The sequence below is a fragment of the Canis aureus genome, chromosome 24 (genome assembly GCF_053574225.1).
Source record: "Canis aureus isolate CA01 chromosome 24, VMU_Caureus_v.1.0, whole genome shotgun sequence".
NCBI classification, from domain to species: domain Eukaryota; kingdom Metazoa; phylum Chordata; class Mammalia; order Carnivora; family Canidae; genus Canis; species Canis aureus.
Window position 1 is genome coordinate 39,684,957 of NC_135634.1, and position 15,784 is coordinate 39,700,740.

A 15,784-nucleotide genomic window follows, 5' to 3' on the forward strand; every position below is an offset into this window, starting at 1 on the left:
CACATCAAAACCTGCCCATTGTGTGAATTCAGCCACTAATGCTTTACTCTGAGGTGACCAGTTCTGGTGGACTCACCTTCCTGTCCCAGTTAGCCATTCATTTCTGCTCCAGATCCTGCTTATAAAGGAAGATATCAGATATCAGGATATGAAATTCTATTCTTTCCAGAAAACTGGGTCCTACAGAGACTGAAAGGTTTGGAAGAAATGATTTGCAAATAGGTATTCCACATGTATTTGTCAAGGTATGGTTTTGTTGTTTTGTTTTATTCTGAACTTGGTGGTATTGTCTAGGGGAATGTTATTTGCTATTCTTGTTAATAATGCTTTTGAGGGTTGAGGTGGAGTGGAAAACAGAGGTGGAATAGTTTGATTTCTGTTTATAGAGCTTGTGTACACAATGCCATTGCATCTGTATCTCCAACCTTATTGGAGAGTCTTGTTTGCCTGGATTTTATAAAAATCTTAAATGTAACACAAGGGAAAGCTATGGAACTTGTTTACACCTGTGTTTCTTTTACCAACCAATAATGATGCATTAACTTTATCTAAACTCATTAAACTTGGCCAAAAAAATTCAAAAGCACTATATTTCCTTATCACATAGAATTCAATGAATAGTGCTCATGTAACCCCTTCGTTGCATGTTTACATGTGCTTATTTAAGAATTTATAAGGAGATAATAATAGATCAATTTTTCTGTTAAAACAGTCTCCTAAATGTTCAGGACTACACAAGGGCCTATCAAAAACAAACATAAGAAACAGCACTGATTCCTTCCCCACTTCAGGAACTTTTGTTTCGATTGGGAATAAAAAATTAAAATTATGAAATGAATTAGAAAAATGGAATCTACTCTACTGGTACTTCTGCAGGCTTAAGGAGTAGAGAAATTTAGAGAAGTCAGCTCTCAGGGAGAGTGGTTTGAACCATACTTGAGAATGAGTTGATGATAGGTTTTAAAAGACAGATAGGATTGGGAGAAATGGGAAGAGTACCTTCTGTCAGAAGAATGAATTATTCACTCAATTCTGTTTGAAGGAGGTCTTCCCTGGTTCTCTCTTTCACATCATTGTTCTCTACATGGTATCTATCTTGATCACTTGGCTCCACGTTTGGGAAAGATAAATATCATGGTCTCTGTGGAATGACTTGGACTAAATAGGTCTCTGTCTTGACCAAATACATCTTCAATAATTATGAATTTAATTAATTATTTAGATAGGTACCAATCAATCAGTCATCTATATTTTGGGTGGAGATCATCAGCAGAGAATGGATATGGGTGAGTGTAAAAGTAGAAAATAAGATTTAATAGGGATGGTGTTGGCACATTATAAAATATTTTTAAATTAAATGCTGATGAGGGCACTTGAACAAGGGAGTATCCCCTTAAATGGATCTAAGGTAGACTGACCTAGTAATGCTAAGGCAAAGAGATGGGAGGAGAAGGCTACACATCAAACCTGGTTGTTGCTTGGGGTTGCCTGTACATGTGATCGTGACAGCCTAGCCTGCTACAATCCTAAACAGACTGACCATGACTCCTCATTTGACACACCTGTGCTTATCACGTAAACACTGAAGTACGAGGACAAGAGTGTTGAGGGTACATGCCAGGGAGTGATAATAATGATTCGCCATAGAATTTAAGCTGTGTACAGAAAAACAACATTTACAGCAATTGAGGAGGAACACAGAGAAGATTGCAAGACCAGTGGATAGGAGGTTCCAAAAAAAGTGACAAAGGGGACTTGAACTTAACTGAATAGAGATAGTGAGCCAGAAGGACAGGTGTTGGTCAATAACACAGTTGTTTAAACTGAGATTGTGGAGGGGGCAAAAGTATTGAGAATCAAAAGGCCCGGGTCTGACCATAGGAGTGGTGGCTGAGATAGGAAAAAAACAGGATATTTTGGAGGAGAAATTAAGTGGCCGGGGAATGTGTGTATATTTAACACCGCATTTTGGGTATTCCCAATTTAGTCTGAAACTTACAATGTTTCGTCTCTTTCATTTTTTAAACTAAGTGAGTTACTATGAAATCTCTTTTTGTGATTTCAATCTAGATTCAAATCTTCTATTTTTCAAGGCAAACTCTTTAAGAGAAAATGGAAACGAGTGCCCACAAATGACAGTTATAAATGGGGGTGGAGTTGGGGAACTTTACCAAGGAATCATTAAGTTAATTACACACTCTTCAGGTTGTACTATTCTTCAGTAAATAAGAAACTCCCTTTTCAATAAGGCAGCCATGAAGCCACATTTCCCAGTCCTCTCAGATGTGCATAAGAAAGGTTTATTTTAATAAGGTAGAGTTTGAATTTAAATGTGTTCTCCAATAAACTGTAAGCCCTGAGGGGTGTGTATCTTTCACTAGGGTAAGGCATCAGCTCATTGTGCTCTCACATGCGACAAATAAGAGATGATAAATATTATAATGAGGCCAACTAAGATACTGCACCCATTATGATGAGGAAATTGTTTCTTTTTATTTAAGATGCACTGTGGGCATTAAAACTGTTGCTAATATGTTGTGATAATAGCTTCTAATTTGTTATGAATAAAGATGTGTAGGAGAGGATGAGGCTTGATCAAAGGCAAATTTTAACACCGGACCCTGACGCCCCTAAGGGCTGCATCATAAAGCAAATAATTCAAGTGCTTGCATTGATAGAGCATTAGATTCAATTATTTTGTCTGAAGGAAACCAATCAGGGAAATTGAGTTGTTCCCGGAAAGTCATTCTAGGAAAATAGGGAGCCAAGCTTCTGGCCTCTACGTAGGCCGTCTGTAGCATCTATATTTCCATCTATCATGTTATTACATTTGGGTACATTAAGCGGATGCACAACCTGTTGGGCATAAACACAGCATGTTGGCTGCTCCATTTAGAGCAACTAATGCATCCATGAATGAGTATTTGGTTCTTAAGTAGCATCTCTAGCAATTCACATTTACATATCACTTTGATTATATGAATGAGGGATAGAAGATTGGGTTTTAGAACTGCAGGCATTTTTTTTTTTTTAATGGACTTCAAAAATACCAAGGAGTACAGTTCTTGGCTTTATCAGTTTGCAAAGGTGGTATGTCCAATAGAAAGGTTTGGGAAATGATTTTTGTTGTTTAACAGGAACATATAACCTGCCTTTGTTTTACATTCTCATTTAAATCCCATAAATATCCTGGGGGATCCTTGGGTTAAGGTATCACTACCACATTTGAAAGGTGAATGATGACTCTATTGGAAATGAATTCCCAGGTGGCCACAGGATGGTTTAGGAATAGAGCTAGAAACAGAATCTTCTAAATAGGATGGAAAAAGCATATGTGTGCTGTGTGTGTGTGTGTGTGTGTGTGTCCGTGTATGTCTGTGAGTCTGTGTGTGATCTACAGTATCTTTTTTGTGCAGATACATAGATTACATTTTTTCCCCACTTTGTAGGTACTTCCTGAAGAAAAAAGGAGGGGTTTGACTATTCAGTTGTGGATCTTGAGCTCAGTTCACTTTAGAAGTTGGGAATTTCTGGACAACGAAATGTCCTTATTCTCTCTGTTTCACTATATTTCTTCATTTACTTCTAAACCAAACTTCTATTTAAAATTTTTTTGGTCTGCCAAACTTATTTTCATGAAGCAAAATTTCTAGAGACTTGTAACCTTTTAATATACCTGGAAATAATGAGCTAAAATAGTTTACTACATATTTCTTTTAATTAACATCTTAATTACATTTAAATACTGAAACATGTACAGATTACTGTTTCTGCTCAGAAACATACCAGATGCTATAGGAGAAACAAAGAAGGCACAGAGCCTGATCCTCTTTCTTAAAAATTCCAGAATCTCATATTTGTGTGTCATGGCTATAATGTAAGGCAGAAAGTGACAAATAATACAAAAGAAATTCAAGCTAAGAAGTGAGAGTATATCGATGAAAGGTTTGGGGAAGAAGTGACATTCAATTTAGACCCTGATGGACTTCATTTTTTTCTTTTTTAGCGGAGATGTAGTTTGAAAAGGAAGGGTCCCCAGGAGAGAGAACTATGTGAGTGGGTAATATGACAAAACTGGAAAGATCATGCAAAGTCTGAATTGCCTTACAGAGGAACTAGACTTTATTTTGGGTACTCCTGAAGATTCTAAAGAAGGGAAGTGAGGTGATGCTATTTCTTTTTTGAAACTATTTTTTCAGGCTAATGATAGTGTAGAGGAAACTTGAGATAGGGAATCCAATTAAGAATATCACTTAGTAGTCAAGACCAAAAATTAATAAGAGCCTTGTATATGGGTTGGAAAACAGGAGATCCAGAGTTCGAGGAGGAAGGACTTGTTGACCAGTTGAATGTATACATATAAGAAGATATTTAGTATCAAATTGTTTGGAAGGGTTTGTTCTTTACCACTGATAGACTAATGATACTATTGAAGACTAAGTTTCAATAGAGGGAACAGGGAAATGATGCTGAGTTTAACATTGACCTTGAGTGTCAAAGGAATACTCATTTGGAAATATCGAGCATTTTTCTAAAGATTTTATTTATTTATTCATGAGAGACACAGAAAGGCAGAGACACAGGCAGAGAGAGAAACAGGCTCAACAGGCTCTTCGCAGGGAGCCCGATGTGGGACTCGATCCCAGGAATCTGGAATCAGGCCCTGAGCCAAAGGCAGACACTCCACCACTAAGCCACTCAGGTGTCCCATTATTGAACATTTTAAAGAGAGCAAAGATAGGTCTCAGAGTGCAGGAGCAATAAAATGTTAGATTTAGAAATTGTGTAAGTAGGATAGAGCATCCAAGTCTTATATATATATATATATATATATATATATATATATATATATATATATCAGAGAAAGGAGAAATGTAGAAACAGAACCTTGGCCCATACTGAAACAGGAGGGGCAAGAAGTCCGTGAAAATACTAAGTAGGAGCAAGAAGAAAGATGAAAAATAGGGAAGGATGATTTCTTTCAGGGAAGCCAAAGAAAATGGGACATTCCATAAAGAAGCTGTGGTCAAGAATAGTGAAGACAGCTCTAAAGAGATCAAGAGGAGGGACTCCTGGGTGGCTCAGCAGATTAAGCATCTGCCTTTGGCTCATGTTGTGATCCCAGGGTCCTGGGATAGAGCCCCACATTGGGGTCCCTGCTCAGTGGAAACTGCTTCTCCCTTTCTCTCTCTACTCCTCCCCCAAGCTAGTGCTTCTTTCTCTCTCAAATAAATAATAAAATCTTTAAGAAAAAAAGATCAAGAAGAATCTGGACAGAGAAAAAAGACTATGGAATTAGAATTTTATGTTGAAAACTCTAGTGAGAGAGATTGAGTCAAGAAATCAGAGAAAATGTACAGTTAATGGTATAGAGAATGTCAAAGATGGAGAGGAGAAAGACAAAGGAGCCCCCCCCCCCCCCTTGGAGAGCAAAACTTCTCAATGAACAGACCTGGTGGTGTGCCGCTGTGGGCCTAAGTGGGAATTTACAAAAACCAAGATGTCTTGAGGCTTTGAAACTGTTACTATGATGTGTGTACCATTTGTAAGTAGAGTATGATCTTCAGTTTTAATAGGGGTAACTTTCGGTTGCATTCTGATAATTTAGAAATATTATTTAGAAAGACATTGGATGGTTTTTAGCCTGATATGGAAGATATAAAAGCACTGTATCTTTTATTCATTGATAGATCATTTCCACAAATATTCTGTAAATACATGTCTAGAATTTCTTGATCTTTCTGAAGTGCATTTCCTCTTCTTCTCCATAACTCTATTTAAACCACAAAATTTTTCTGGAAACTGAGAAGGATATTTTGCAAGTAGCATTTTACTGTGCTCAAATACACTGCATCTATGGGTACTTTCTACAAAGTTTTTGAGATCACCTTTTGTTCAAGAAATTTAGACCATAATTCCATTAACTTTTAAGATGTCATGATCAGGAAAAGAGCAAGTTACGGATGTGTGTGAATGCTTTATGTTTGAGATAGAGCTGACATGAAAACTTTTTTATTACAGTCCTCTCCTCTTTTGCCTGGCACATCTTATCATCTCCCTTCTAGAAAGTAAATGGATTGATGGTTATGGACTTGGAAGTTTTACAGATTTAGGGAAAACTTATTTTTCTGCCTGTGAAATTCATGCCTGAAGTAACTTTGGGCCAAATCAACCCTTTCTCCCGAAATGATAGATAATATAACCCCTGGAAAATGGACTGTATATTTTTCTAGTTTTGCACACACTATTGGAAGCTTTCAGTGATGATGCTAGTTTCTTTCTTTTTTTAATTAAATATTTTATTTATTTATGAGAGAGAGAGAGAGAGAGAGAGGCAGAGACACATGCAGAGGGAGAAGCAGGTTCTATGCAGGGATCCCGATGCGGGATTCGATCCCAGGACCCCAGGGCTGAAGACAGGCGCTAAACTGCTGAGCCACCCAGGGATCCCCATGATGTCAGTTTCTAATGCAGTGTCATAGATGATGATCTGGGCAGGGAAGTCACTAGGTACCCAGATACTGATATGCCTCTCAGAAGAGAAAATAATATTGAAATGATACTGAAGAGCATGGCATTTGCAGCTTTCTTGAGTTATCTGGCTCTTTTCTCAACTGAGAACATTGCTTTGCACACTGTCACCACTAGGAAAAGGTGCTATCCTTCCAGACTTCATTTCCAAAGAGCCTTAAGAATGCAATGGCTTAAATAATTTTCTGTGAGTAAATTAATGTCCTGCACTATTTTTTTTTTTGACTGAATACAATTGTACCTCAAGGAAATTTGGTTTTTCTATTGATCAATGACTATCTCTAAAATAACTTCCTTTGAATCAATTATCATTGAGTCTTGGATAATTTTGAGGGGATGTGGGAGGAATTAAAACAATATTTTTTGAGGCTTTCTGAGCCTCTACTATGTGCCAGGCTCTTTGCTAGTTCCTTTATTTATAGAATGTGAATAAAGAAGAACGAACATAATTGAGATTGATTAAACAAAATGTCAAAAATAAAGAAATATTAGAAAGAGAAATACATAAGCACCTATACAACTCTTTTGTAAACACACATTGTTTTTCAAATTTTGCAATAGAATCTCTTACTTGTGTGCATTTTCCCTAATTGGACTTCCATAAAACCTTCATGGTTAAAGTGTGCCCATTGTTTTCACTTTTTAATGTAATTTCAGTTTCTTCAAAGTGGAGCCAGAATTTAAAGACATTTAGAAAAACAAACACAATTCAGAGTCCTTTTAGATTTAACAGCTTTATCCTAATGTCAGCATATCCTACTAGACCATCTTTTTTTTTTTTAAGTAAACCTTTTATTGAGTATCTTCAAAGCAATCAACATAGCTTATCAACAGAGTTCTTGCAGAAATTCTCAGTAATTGTTCACACTCATATTTCTTTGGTTTACATAATATTTAATTAGATAATTGTGACAAAAAGCACAGTTGAAATAAGCAGGTTTGACAGCAAACGTAACTGATTCTCATAAGCACACAATTACCATTCAGTGTCCAGAACATAAGTGTGTGGACATGCCAGAGAGCCTATTGGCCATAAGAATTTAGAATGCTATGGCTGTTAATCAGGATGTTTTACAAAGTTAAATAAGAATTAGATATAACCCAGGGGTTTATTAAATAAAAATTATCTTGGAGGCTTTTTACTGTGTTATCTCAGGCAACCAAATTCTCTACAAACAATATGACAGGTAGCTATTAGTAGCCTCCATTTTTTTTAACAGTGAAAATAATTATTGGATAATCATAGCTGAGTCTCACAGTGTCCTTTCAGCTTTTTTCCTTCCAATAATAGTTTGAGAATGTGTAACTCAAAAAAATTAAGGAAGAGAAAGGTTCTGAAAATATCGAGCAATTTTACATGGGTCATACCTTTCCTTCCCTTCCATTATCCCTACCTACTTTCTGCTTGCTGCAAATAATTTGTGGTCTATCCTTCAAGGGGCTCACAGACCAACTCACAGATGACAACTATAGAGTGTCATAAATGAGGTGCTGTGATACGGAGAAGCACAGAACCCTGTGACAGTCCAGAGGGGAGGCATGGAGTTCAACTTAAAACAACAACGACAACAAAAACAACAACAAAAACCACCTGTCTGATAATGACAGTCTCCCTCAAAGAAACCACATCTGAATTAGGTCTTAAAACATGATTTAACTAAAGGAAGAAGTTTAGGCAGACAGAGCAGTGTGACTGGTGGCTGAGGTCATGATCTAACTTGTCTGTCTCCTCAAGACTCATTGCCACACTCGGCATGTGGTTGGTCTTGAACTTTACCTTTGAATCAACAAATCTGGAACAAAGTGAAGGTGAGAACATGTTGTATTAGAAGAATCTTAAAATCAAGTAGGGAAAATGTTGCAGATGATACTTGGCATTAAGATCCGAATTTTGAAAGACCTTGACTGTTACATGAAAGTTTGCATTTTTAGTCTGAAGAAATGGAAAAGCTATCAAAGAGTTTTAATTTAGGGAGTGACATGAGCAAATCTGCATTTACAAGGATAATCTGGCAGCACCGTGGAAAAAGATCAGCTAAGAAGCAATTGCATTAATTTAGCCAGGAAATGATGAGCATCTAAACCAAAGCAGGCTAGTGGAGATGGAGAGGAGAGGATTAAGCTGATCCCTGAATTCAAATTATTAACTCTTATAGCAAGGACAAGAATTAATAGTGTTTGAGCATTCACAGGTTTTTCCTTTCTCCATCATAAATTAAGAAAATGGAAATTCAAGGAAAGGGGGAAATAGTACAGGATATCATTAAAACACTCTCATCCATCCTGGTGCGTAAAAAACCTAGAAGTTACTCTCAAACTTTTCCAATCATGTATTTCTCCATTTATTTAATAAATATTTATTGATTTGCCTCTTTGAGCCAGGCATCATTCTAGCCTTTGAATGTGTGAAACCAACAGCTTCAATCAAATTCTATCCAAACACCTCTCTAATTTTTCAGTTTCTCTACATCCCCAGTGACAGCACACAAATTCTCTTCTCCTTTCTCTCCATTTTCTGATTAAGTTTTACTCATGCTCTTTATCAGCTGAAAAGCCACTTCCTCCCATGGGACTTCCCAGCCCCTCCGTCGTGGTTAGGGCCTCACGACTTCTTCCATTGCCCTTGCCCTGTACTTCCTCCAAGAGCACATCTGACCACATGGTGCTGAAATCATGCTGCTTCAGAAGCCCGTGCTTCCCTAAGGACACTGAACACTCTGTTTAGATCACTGCCGACAAGTAGGTACTCAAGTACTTTTTGAACAAATAGTGAGGAGATGAATTAAATGCCGCAACACAGAGTTGTGTCTCCCCTGTAAAAATTACACCTTTAGAAAGTCAAACCAATTATGATACTTTAAACTGGCATTAAGTGAGCCCCTTCTACTCAAGGGTTTCAAGGCCATTAAATGTTAAATTCTGTATTTCTAGCTTCCAGTTCCAGGTTGAAAAAATGAGCCACATATGGTTAGCTAAACTCATTTGTAAAAACTTGGCATGTTCTCAAACCACATTCAAAGCTTATGTCAGTTTTGAAGACACAAATAAAATATATTTTCTAGAACCTCCCCGTCTTTGGTTGAATTTTTGGAAAAGATCTCCCACGATGTGAAGTTCTGTAAACCAATGTTCTAAGTTGAATCTGAATATCATGATTTGATTTGAATTTTCCATGTACCCTCTCTTTTTCAAGCCATGACACTTTAAGGAGTAAAGACGTCTTATTTATGTACAGACATAAGAAATATTTTAATTTTAAATTCCGAAGTGCCGTAGATAATAACATATGTTAATCTTAAAAGCAGTTGTCATGTCTTAAGTAAAAATAAGACTCTGAAAGATGTTCCATAGAATGTTCTATACCTACTCTCTAATAAGTATTATAACTTTGAAAAAGGTTTAAAAAAATCTTTCTATTCCTTGCTTCAACTTCATTTTTATATTTTTATTTTTAAATCATTATTAATTTATTATTATATTATGTACTTTATCGTTATGACTAAGCATCAGATTAATAGGCAGCAATATCAACCTCAAACTCTTGGCAAGAAGTACCTTGTGATTAAAAAAAATGTCATGTTTGGTTTTCAAGCATAACTATCTGGCCATGGTTACCCAAGACCCTAACTTTCATAAAAATCTTAAATTTTCATGAGGTTTTGCCACAAATAACCATAAATGCATCCAATAAATTTGCCAAACTCTATATTATACCCAACCAATAATTATGGCAGAAAAAAATATTTTTGTTCTTTTTCCTTCACATTTGAGCAAATTTCTTTTTTTCCTCCCTAATCTGGAGTTAGAGGTATATTGTCTGACAATTACTATCAAAGCCCACTTACGAGAAATAAGCAAATTGCATTGATATTGTTAGAGCGTATTCTCCTTTATGGTGCAATGGGGTGGAAACTGATCATTAAGATGACAATTTTATATCTGGGCTCAGAAAGATAAAAACTGATACAGAGTTGCCTGGCAAACCAGGAAGGTAGGGAAGGTAATTATTTGCCTAGCTTCTACTTGTCCTGACCACATTGCTAGGTGACTTTGGAATTTTTATATCATATTAATTTCTCATAACAACCCTGGAGAGTATTTCTACCATTACAAAGATAAAGGTAATGAGGCTCAGAAAGTATGTGTCTCCTACCTCAAATGAGAGAGCTGGTCACTGGTTGATTACATGTCTCATATTCTTTCCGAAGTTATCAAATTTGGGGGAGAGTTGAAATAGTCTAGCAAGGAGAAATAACAGTTGATGCTTAAGAATATCAACTTTAAGTCTAAAACATGGGGAACTAACAGAAATTGCATGCCATCTCTTTGGGCAGGGTTTTTTTTTTTTTTTTTCTGTTTTAGTTTGCTTTGGTTTTCTATAATAGTTTACCATAGCAGTTAACAAAAGTGTAAAGATTCCATCTTTAACACTTGACCTTAAGATCCAAGACGCAGGGCAGCCCGGGTGGCTCAGTGGTTTAGCGCCTGCCTTCAACCCAGGGCATGATCCTGGAGACCTGGGATCGAGTCCCACATTGGGCTCCCTGCATGGAGCCTGCTTCTCCCTCTGCCTGTGTCTCTACCTCCCCCCCCACCCCGTGTGTCTCTCATGAATAAGTAAATAAATAAATTATTTTTAAAAAATCCAAGATGCATCAATAAATAGCCAGACATAAGAAATTAAGGCTCTAAAAAAAATCTAAGAGAGTTAAGATATTGGGGGCACAAAGATAGAAAATAGGTATCACTGAGGATATGAAGTGCTGAGAATAAATGTTTGAGCCTAAGGCAAGACATCCACAGATTATGGTTTTTGAATGAGCAAGTGAGACTCAAAGACATTAAGGGTGATGGTGAGTGAACAATTTGAAAGAAAATATGAACACAGTTTAACTTTACTGGAGTTAAGTTTCCACATCAAAGCATACTACGTGGTTAAAATATATATATTTATATATATTATATTTATATATGTTTTTATATTTATATTATATATATATGGCAAACATATAAGGTGGTTAATTACTCCCACTTATACTGTTAAATAGAAAGAATATTTTCTTTCTTCTTTTCTTAAAAGATTTTATTTATTTATCCATGAGAGACAGAGAAAGAGAGGCAGAGACATAGGCAGAGGGAGAAGCAGGCTCCCTACAAGAAGCTTGATGTGGGACTCGATCCCAATACCTGGGATCATGCCCTGAGCCAAAGGCAGATGCTCAACCACTGAGCCACTCAGGCATCCCTAGAAGGAGTATTTTCAAGATAGAAATAAGTACGATATAGTCAGCTCCTGCTCTCCAATGACATCATTGCATCTTCTGATGTAAGTTAGCCAATAGCATTTATAGAATAACTGTTGCATTCTACTGGTTCACTTTGGACTTTCCATTGCCAGGAGTTGGGAGAATGGATCCCTGGGGAGCACAGATGACAAAACTCCACAAAGTTCCCTAACTAAGCCCTCTATCTATCTTCACAGTGGACTTATTTCCTTTATTCATTTTTCCTTCGCAAAATAAACATGTTTGAGCACTTACAGTGTGGCTAGTAACTATAGCAAGGAGCAAGAACGCAAAATATCTGCCCTCAGGAAGCTCCAGGTGAGTGAATGTGAACAGCCCTGTGTCCTCCTAAGAGTGCAATGTGACTGGAATGAGTCCCATCCACCAAAAATATAATTAATGATGCTTCTCAGAATCTGATTTTGGCTGAGGTGTTTTACCCATCAAAATAGAAAAAGGTGTAACACATTAACCTCTTGGCTTATTTTAACATCCAATTTTCTTGTACATACATTGTTTTAGCTGGAGATGATACCTGGAAGAGGCCAATGTTGGAAGAGAAAAAGGATGGAGTTCTGGAGCAGGAGCCCCTCTGTGGGGTGGGCAGCATGGAGTCTTTGGGGTGTGGCCTTGATGTGTGTCTGAAGAGAAGGCAAGAGGGGGGCAGGATCAAATACAAACTTTTTAGGTAATAATTTTAATGAAGAAAGTCCAAATATTAATATCCTTGTACTCATTTATCGTAGAATGCCTGACATGAATAACTAGCAGATGATGGTAGTCAACTTGCCCACTGGCAAATTTTATTATTTCCTTTACAGCTGTTGCCTCCATTCCTCTCTCAGATTTCTCCCCATTTATTTCATGGTTGAAAGTGCCTCTTTCCAGATACCAGATAAATACACCTTCTTGAAGAATATACTAGATTACACATCAGTGTTAGCGATGGAGTTTCAGCTCAGCTTCACAGCATTGTTTCAGAAAAAAAAACCCAAGCAACAAACTCCTAAGTGACTTTCAGTCTGTATTTCAAATTCCTAGATACACTTGAAAGACGAGATATATATGCACATATATATGGATTGGAATTCAGTTATTTTTCAATGGTTCTTAAGAAATATTGGCATGTTGGCTTCAACATCACACACAGAAGCAATGCCTCTGTCACTTTGAGAGTTGACATCTCACCTTGCTAGCTCGCCCTTCTCAGGGGTTGTGTTTTTCATCTCTGAAAGGTGACAGTTCTCAGAAGGAGACGCAAAACATTAATGCTGATGGATTTTCAAGAAGACAGCCAGACAAATAAAAATCTCTGTCGAATAGCATTGTCAAAGCAGTTTTGAAGTTCTTGTTTTATATATTTGTCTGTCATGATCAACAGGTGCTTTGAAAAACTGAAGCAAGTATTGAGGGAAGTTAAGAGAGCATGAGGACCCTATTTGTCTAGATTATCTTGGTTCCTTGAGTTGAATGCAGGAATTTGTTTTGACTTTGTGTGCAGTTTCTTGAGGTTACATGGTATCTTATACCACCCTTTAAAAACACAATCTTACCAGGCAAATGATGAAATTCAGGAGGACAGGATTTAAAAGTGGGAATTTTAAAGCTAAAATCATTGAGCTGCATTTTATGTCAGACTCTGTGCTAAGAGCTTCATATGCAGTATCTCAGGTAAACTTGGTAGCAATGTAGCAACCCATGAGGCCAGTACGACTGTTTAACAGGGAAATGGTCTTGGGGATCAATCGCTACTATTGTTTGGTTGCTGAATGATGGAACTGGGGAGGGAGCTCATAATTCAATGACTCCAGAGCACAGATGCCCAGGCCAATATTTTGTTTGGGAGAGGAGGTTTACAAATATTTTATCAGTTACTTCTGGGAAATAATCTCCTTTGATAGAAGCAATACTTTGGGTTTGTTTGTTTTATATTGGAAAACCTAATCTACAACTAGATCTTGCAACATTGTCTTCATTGTGTGAGAAAAAGCATACTTGTTTAAATTCAGGATTATGAAACTTATTTTTATTTTTATAACATGAGATGTGTCAGGCTTCATCTATCTTGAGTGTTAGAGTTTTATTGCAAAAAGATTCTGTTTTCTTCAGCCCACGTAACTTTCACTTCCAGCCAAGTATTCCTGCAGTGGAGTTGATCCTACCTCCTCAACCACCATTGAAATGCTTGGTCTGAAACAAGAGCATGCCCTATTTTCCTAGGCATTTATTATTTCTGTGGTCCCACATTTATTTGTAGGCTTTCTCTTCCCTCTTCTTTGGCTTCCGAGTTTCATTTGGTTGTATGATTATTCCCATGTGAGTCAGTTCACGCCCTCTAGATGGCAGAAACCAAGCTCGATGGGGTTAGAAATGTGAGAGATTTAGGGGAATCTGAGTGGGTTAATTGGTTAAGTGTCTGGCTCTTGATTTCGGGTCAGGTCATGATGTCTGGGTTGTGAGATACAGCCCTGTGTTGGGCTTTGTGCTGGACATGGAGCCTGCTTAAGATTCTCTCTCTCTCCCTCTGCCCCTCCCCCCCATTGGTGTGTGCACACAACCTCTCTCTCTCTCTCAACAACAACAACAAAAAAATATGAAAGATCTATCAAGAAGGATGCATAGGACAATGGGGAGGGAGCTGGAATAGGCAGGGTAGGACTCAGGTCATGATGCAACAGGACATCTGATAAAGGAGAAGTAGTGGGCTAAGAATAGCTTCCTACCATGGTGTAGCTGTGGGAAATGCATGGCCAGCCCAATAGGGGAAGACACCAAGACTGCCCAGAAAGGACTCCCACACTGGGCAGAAATAGCCAGGTCCCAAACCACATCATGCTTAGCTACTGGTGAAGAGCTTTCTAGGACCGAGTGACCTTGACTAAAATGCTGCTGCAGATTTGAAGACTTTGTCATTGTTGGCTATCACCTGCTGTCCTTAGAGAAGTTTCTCTTGAGGAAGATCAGAGCTATATGTCTTCATGGCTGTCACAAACGCCCCCCCCCCCATTTCCTCAGCAGACATTCTTCTCTTATAGGTTTGGGAGACAGCTGTTTCATGGCTCCCTCAGGTCTTTTCCCCAGGGGAATCTTACAAGGGAACAGTTAGAACGATAAACTATAGCTCTCAGCAGTGCAGTTCATATGGGGGCTGCAACTGATACTCAGTCTCTGCCCCCCTCCACCATTTGTTCTAAATTTACCTCACTGTCACAGTTGGTTAACAGCTCTGCTGGTCTCAGTGGCTTACAGGCAGTGAGACTAATCCCTCCCATGGGAGGTTGGAGCCCCTGGTATCCAAATCCTTCTTGGGCCAGGATTGCTGCGAGGGACTGCAATTTTAAAATCACAATTGGGCAAGGGAATATCAAAAGCAGTTCCACACATTTTTCTTTCTGCCCCAACATGTGACAGCAGCCTTGCTCCGCCTGCTAATCGGGATCAAAGAGTTGTTCCACAATGGAGACTTGTCTTCTGGCCTGCTGGCCATTACAAAGGGAGTTCAAATTACCCAGGAGGCAGCTATGGCTTGTTGCTCAATGGAACACTTCCTATGTCTTCTAGAAAGAGTATGCCCCCTTTGGGGACTAGGATCTCTAACCATGTAGAGCCCAGAATTATAGAGACAGAAAATATAAATTGCCCATAATGACCACTGGGTCATTGATTGTTGGCTAACTTCATTCCTCATGACAAGTTCTTGTTTGAAGGGAAATCTCAGTGGCATACACCATAGCTGCTGTACCAGTATTTGTAGAGGATCATGCATCCTCATATATTCTCATGTAACATGTGGCAATTTCCTGTTGGAGGAAAATCTATCCCTACCCACTGATATCAAGTTTGGCCATAAGCCTGGTTTTAGCCAATGGGATATGAATGAAAAATTATATGTCATGTCTGAGCAGAATCTTTAAGAGACACTATGTGGTTCAGTGAGTCCTTTTCTCTCTGCCACAAGAATATATCCC

At 38.0% G+C, this 15,784-nt stretch overlaps 1 protein-coding gene across 4 annotated transcripts in view; it reads left to right on the forward strand.

Annotated features, from left to right (window-relative positions):
• The window catches only part of NYAP2 (neuronal tyrosine-phosphorylated phosphoinositide-3-kinase adaptor 2), a 263,289-nt gene that overhangs the window by 88,464 nt on the left and 159,041 nt on the right, over positions 1–15,784 (forward strand). The gene's annotated exons all lie outside the window — the stretch shown is intronic.